The 6,845-nt window shown below is 38.6% G+C and overlaps 1 long non-coding RNA gene across 1 annotated transcript; it reads left to right on the top strand.

Annotated features, from left to right (window-relative positions):
• The first annotated feature begins 3,742 nt into the window (after positions 1–3,742).
• LOC115886231 lies at positions 3,743–5,492 on the top strand. Its single transcript, XR_004050859.1, has 2 exons — positions 3,743–4,947; positions 5,039–5,492. It is a non-coding gene; the product is annotated as an uncharacterized LOC115886231 (long non-coding RNA).
• The last annotated feature ends 1,353 nt before the right edge of the window (positions 5,493–6,845 follow it).

Here is a 6,845-nt window from a genome sequence, read left to right as displayed (position 1 = left end):
TTATTTTCTATTATGTTTTATTTTAGCTGGGTATATTAGGTCCGGAGAAGTAACCCGCATTTTTTTTTTAATTTTTTTTGCTTGTAGTAGTCTTTCCCGTTTCCCTACTCTACTCATAATTTATAATACTCTTGTCAGGAAAACTGTTTAATGTTGTTTTCTTTTAGGATTAACTGTCGCCGACTTTTCCCCGCCGCCAAATGTCGTCCCCAGACACTTTTGTCTCCGCTCTGGAAGACAATCTGATGGATGATCTCGACCTGGTTCTCCAGGACTATGACCTGTCGACACCAGTAACACAAGCACCGGAACACATCCCGCATCGGAAAGCACCCGACACGTCCAATGAAGGCACCAGTGCAGTCCCGGCAGGATATCCATCTCGCCCAACGACTTCGTCTGTTCGAGGCCGACGGTATCAACTTCCCACGTTGTCTAGGTCCGCTGCGAGGAGCGCTAACAATTTCCCCACCCGGCTAGAGGCCACGCAGCGTCAGGTCAATCCCTACCAAGTCGCCACAAGCACCGCCCGGCCGGCTTTTCAACGACCACAACGAGCAACGTCCGAGCAGCGGGCAACGGTACCTCTCCTCTCCTCTTCCTCTTCCTCTCTTGAAGAGGAAGCGACGGCCAGAGAACATTCTCAGGCATTCTATCCACGTCCCGAGGAGGACCGCATTCCCGTGGAACGGGAGGCCGTGTGTTGGAGATGTGGGGCCATAGGACATAATCGCCGTCAGTGCCAAAGACCGGAAATAATCTTTTGCTCAGGATGTGGGACTCGGGGCGTCCTATCAAGAGATTGTCCATGCCGCCGTTTCCGGGCCCAACCGGCTCCCCGGAGTTAGAGCCGGAGACAGCGAAGGAGACGTAGGGTCGCTGACCGCAAGAAGGCCGGGGAATGCCCCTGGTGCCACAGAAAATAGGGGGGAAATCTGCAAGGTAGCAAGTAAAAAAGGGGGGGCCAATTTTTTTTTTATGAGTTAAAATAATAAAAAAAAAGAACTAAAAGGGAAATATAATTTTTTTTGGTTGTATTATTAAGGGAAAGAAAATAAAAAAAAAATATTGCACGATTTTAAGTCTCTATCTTATGTCTTACGGGGTTTGGTACTGGTTAGTTTTTTTTAAGAAAAAAAATTTAAAAAGGGAAACAGAAAGAGGGTAGAGAAGTTTTTTTTGTTTAAGAGAATTTAGTAGTATCTCTCAGCTGGTCGTTTTTTTTTGAAATATGAAAATATATTGCGACCAATCGTCCTGCGTGCCTGAAGAGTTGAACTAATTCATTTGTGTTATAGATGTACGGGTCTCCATTACTGAGCCATTTGCAGGACCGTTCAACGCCGTTGGAACACGAGGGACTCACCGAAGCTCTCAACTCCGCTGGACCACGAGGGACTCACCGAAGCCTTCAACATCGTTGGACCACGAGGAACTCACCGAAGCTCTCAACTCCGCTGGACCACGAGGGACTCACCGAAGCTCTCAACGCCGCTGGACAACGAGGGACTCACCGAATCCTTTTAGAGAGACTCACCTTTTAGAGATTTAAGCATAATCAAAGGGATACCTGATTACAGATATATTAAGGTTTTAGATTAAGTGTTGCCCAATAAGCATTTGAATTTGTTATTGTTTCTATTAAAATTTAAGTATGATCCAAGGGATATATTGGGTGTTAGATTAAGTTTGGCAAATAAAGTTTATTTTACCAAGGAAGTTTCATTTCAGTCAGCATAGCTGACAAAAATATATGTTCATATATTTTTAAACGAAGTAGGGAGAGTGTAATGAAGTTCATAAAAATTTCTAGGACACCCTGTATATTGTGTTAATATTATACTAGAATAATAGGGACTTTATTTTCTTTTAATAATGACAGTCAATGTATTTTATTGTTAACTCATTATTGTAATGAACTTCATAATTGTTTCTATTGTTGAATTAAATAAGTTAAATATTTAATTGCCATTTTGTAAGAGAGTTTTGATCGGTTTTGGTCGCTGTTGTTCGGTGCGAGAAACCGAGACGTTTGCGCCGCTCTCCCTACCAGTGCAGGTTGAGTGGAGGGGAGCGTCAGTCGAGTACCTCGGCTGCAGCAGCTCCAAAGAGACAGTTGGTCAGGGCTGCCACTCCTACGGATTTTTCCGTAGATCTACGGAATTCAGAAGATACCTACGGAATCTCCGATTTTACTTTCAAATCTACGGAATTTTATAGATTTCCGCTTGTATTTTATTTATTAAATACATTTTTACAATGCCAATGCCATCCAGATATAACTGATATAAAATCACTCAGGTCGTATCCTTGTTATAATTATTAAGCGGTTACTGTACCACCTAGGCGCGTTTTAGAGATAAGGGAGAGCGTAGGTTGCCGACCAGGCGAAAGAAGGAACACGGTTTACTATAGTAGTTGTCAGGAATAACGTTCCGGAAACTAGACAACATAAGGGTGGCCTGACATCTGCTCTGGTTTAACGTGCCTCTCGGGAAAAGTTAATTACGGGATAATAACTAAAGGGGTTTTAAACTTCGTATAAATAGAGGTTGCCGACCACCAGGCGAAAGAGGAACACGGTTTACTATAGTAGTTGTCAGGAATAACGTCCGGAAACTAGACAACATAAGGGTGGCCTGACATCTACTCTGGTTTAACGTGCCTCTCGGGAAAAGTTAATTACGGGATAATAACTAAAAGGGATTTTAAACTTCGTATATAAATAGAGGTTGCCGACAAGGCGAAAGAGGGAACACGGTTTACTATAGTAGTTGTCAGGAATAACGTCCCGGAAACTAGACAACATAAGGGTGGCCTGACATCTACCCTGGTTTAGCGTGCCTCTCTAATTCTAACTAATTGGTTTTTCATAAGGGACAGCTAAAGTGGTTCAGTAAACGCACGGGCGCGAATATTTATGGAGCTAGGACAGGACCTCGCCCAAATCCCGAGGCTGGTTTTGTAGCTCCCGTATTTCTTTAGGTGTGCCGTCCGGACGGCACCCTGCAACAGTGACGCTGGACGGGATCTCGCCGCAATCCCGAGGCTGTCCTGACTGGGCGGTGTGTGTGCGGGCTGCGCTTATCCGAACGACGTACAACTCGCCGAGACGTCGCTAACATCTACGTCACTCCGGGACTCGCGTTTGTGTATCCCTCGGGACGCTGTTAATTTCGCGATCGATCCAGGGCTCGCGTGTGTGTATATCCCACAGGACGCTGTTAGTTTCGCGATCGATCCAGGGCTCGCGTGTGTGTATATCCCACAGGACGCTGTTAATTTCGCGATCGATCCAGAACCCGCGTTTGTGTATCACGGGACGCTTTTAATGTCGACGCCGATCCGAGGTTCATGTTTCATTGTCAAAACGGACGCTGTTCCAAGAAATATTTAGCTGTGATCATCGGGACGCCTGTAACGACGTCGCCGCCGTTTAGGCCCGTATTTATAGTTGCATCTCGAGACGCCAAGACGGTCTTGGGCTCTCGAGAGCGGAATCCACAGAATACACAAGCAAACGTCATTTTGGAGATTGCGATTTTCATTTTGGAGATTGTCATTTTGGATAGTTTATGTGATCTGTGGATAGTTTCATAGTTTCTTAACCCAAATTTTTTTGTAAACAAAGTAAATCCCTTGTAAATCCGTTTTGTCTGATTAAACAGTTTTGAATATGTTAGAAGAGTTTGAGGATATTTTGGACCATATGGAAGAAGAAAATCGTCTTCGAGTTCCAAAAAGATATATACGGGATGCAGGAAATCCAATAGAAATGTTTAGCGAGGGGGGATTTATGCCGATATAGGTTTAACAAGGCTACAATTACAGAAACTATTTTACCTCTTAGAAATTGAAGACTTGCAAAAACCTACCAATCGTGGTTTACCCATTCTCCCCGTTATTCAATTACTAATTTGTTTCGGTTTTATACGACTTGTAGTTTTCAGATATTAAATGGAGACATGCTTGGTATTAGCCAACCTACAATAAGCCAGATTATCAAGAGGGTGTCCATTTTAATAGCAGAACATTTGGGTGAATTTGTATGATGCAACCATAAATGGTTGAACAGCATTATTATTCCAATGATACTGCCTTCAGCTTGTGCAGATGATAACAACAAATGGGATACATATATTAAGAATATAGAAAGAGCTATAAATACATCTGTGAATAAATCCACTGGCGAAAAAAACTCCTGAATTATTATATGGATATATTCCGAAGATTGAAGATGGATAAGTGAGATTATTGACGGTAGAGAATGAAAAGTATTCAATTACCTGAAAAATTGAGAAAAGAGGTCAAAGAACATATAGAAATGGAACAAAGGAAGTATAAAAAAATTATGATAAACATATAGATTTAAAGGTATCACAAAGATAGGAGACATGGTCTATATGAAAAGTGCTACTAAATATAAGGGACTATTTACAGTGACACAAGTTCTACCCCATGACACAGAAAAACACATAAACAGAAGTATTTAGAAGAATATGTTTAATGTTTAATGAATACTACTTTTGGTTTATTTAGTTTTGAATAGTTTCATAAATTTTTAAAATCTTTAAATATCATAAATTTAGAATGAATATTTTTTTTATTGTTGTAGGTAATTTTTAAGTTAGTTTTGTTAATTAAGTCTTGGAGACTAAGACATAGTCAGGTTGGACGAGTGTCAGAGAATAAATTAAATTTATAAGTAAAGGCAAAAATTGTCAGTCACTGATTTACGTAGCAGACTAGAAAAAAAAGAATAGAGAAGAATGTCATCTAGACGAGAAGAAATAAGGAAGCAGTAAAAACGCAATAATCATAGAATGTGTATTGTGAAATATTATTCTAAATAAAACTATAAAACATGGAGTATCAACTTTATATAGAGTGGTCAACTCAATAAGAATACAGAATTTACACCAAGGAATAAAATCTTGAAAATTATAGGTATACGGTATACATCCAATATTGTATATTATGTGATATGATATTTATATAAATATTCATGATGAAGAAAATAAAAAGACAATTTTTTTAGTTTTAATGTATTAGTGGGAAAATTCTGTGTGACCAGTTAAAACAAGCACTTAACTGTCTGGTCATAGTGAGCGTAAAACTACTAAGAAATCATATGTTATTTAAGTATAGAAAAACAGTATTTTTATGATAACTAATAATAGACTATAAGAAATTACTTAAAATATGTTACATGTAAATATATAAACACTAACTTAACACTAATAGAAAAGTAAATAAAATTATTATATAGGTACTAGTTACCTTGGAACATTACTTAACATATTACATAATTACTAGATATACATATATTAATACAATAAATACATTAATTTGCAAAATGTTGAATAAGATTTCTTCAAAAATCTAACCCTCTTCCTTTTTATTTATAATTGGAATGTGTAAATTAGCATCTTCAAAATTATCTAAATTTTCCCTTAAACCAATATTATGAAGAACAGCTGTTGCACAAATAATAGCAACAGTTGTTTTGTAAACCTCGGAGAAATGGAAGACGTTTTTACCAAGTCCCAAATAGCCTTTCAACATTTCGCTTTCTTCTATGGGCAAAGTTATACCTGGTTTCTTGTTGATTCCTAGCTGTAGAACAGAAGTCAATAGAATTGGCCTACATCTATATGCATTGTCTCCAAGAAGTAAATCACGAATATCACGCCTTTCCATTAGCATTCTTAAATTACTTCGATTGAATATAACACTATCATGACTTGACCCTGGATATCCAACTATAATATCCATAATTTCCCTTTTGGGACCTGAACATTTAGACTAAAAAAAATTTTTGCGATTTTGAAATACTTCCACATTATTGCATTATTCTTGATTATCTGGCTTATTGTAGGTTGGCTAACACCACGCAAGTCTCCATTTACCATCTGAAAATTACAAGTCGTATAAAACTGTAAACAAATTAGTAATTGAACAACGGGGAGAGTGGGTAAACCACGATTGGTAGGTTTTTGTAAGTCTTCAATTTATAAGAGGTAAAATAGTTTCTGTAATTGTAGCCTTGTTAAACCTATATTGGCATAAATCCCCCCTCGCTAAACATTTCTATTGGATTTCCTGCATCCCGTATATACCTTTTTGGAACTCGAAGACGATTTTCTTCTTCCACGTGGTCCAAAATATCCTCAAACTCTTCTAACATATTCAAAATTCAAAACTGTTTAATCAGACAAAACGGATTTACAAGGGATTTATTTTGTTTACTAAAAAAGTTAGGTTAAGAAACTATCCACAGATCACATAAACTATCCAAAATGAAAATCGCAATTTCCAAAATGACGTTTGCTCGTGTATTCTGTGGATTCTGCTCTCGAGAGCCCAAGACCGTCTTGGCGTCTCGAGATGCAACTATAAATACCAGCCTTAGAGAGTCGCGTCATAGTAGAGTGTGTTGCTCCGGTACTTATAGGTCTGTGTTCATTAGGACGCCGCTAAATTCGACGTCGATCAGGAACTCGCGTCGTCATACATCGACATACCAAAAATCTGAGGAATAATTATGTTTTCCATGTATTCTACAACATATTTATTAATCCGTAGTATCTAACTAGCGTGACGTCATAAATTCGCACAAGGCTATTAGAGACGGCATTGTGCTGTCCCCTCTCTTTCCTTGGCTAAGCTTTCTCCATAATGGCGCTACCTGCATTCTTCTTCTTTTTTGTATTTCAGGTCTTATAAGAATAGTAACCACAGAATAAAAACAGTATTCTTCTTCTTTTTTATATATTATGGCACAAAACATGTGCTGCCACAGATTTGTCATAAATTTTCTCTTCTTTTCTTTTAAATGGCTTTTA

Source organism: Sitophilus oryzae, unplaced genomic scaffold (assembly GCF_002938485.1).
Source record: "Sitophilus oryzae breed Bouriz unplaced genomic scaffold, Soryzae_2.0 scaffold_476_pilon_pilon, whole genome shotgun sequence".
Lineage (NCBI taxonomy): Eukaryota > Metazoa > Arthropoda > Insecta > Coleoptera > Curculionidae > Sitophilus > Sitophilus oryzae.
This window is presented reverse-complemented; position numbering and strand designations above follow the sequence as displayed.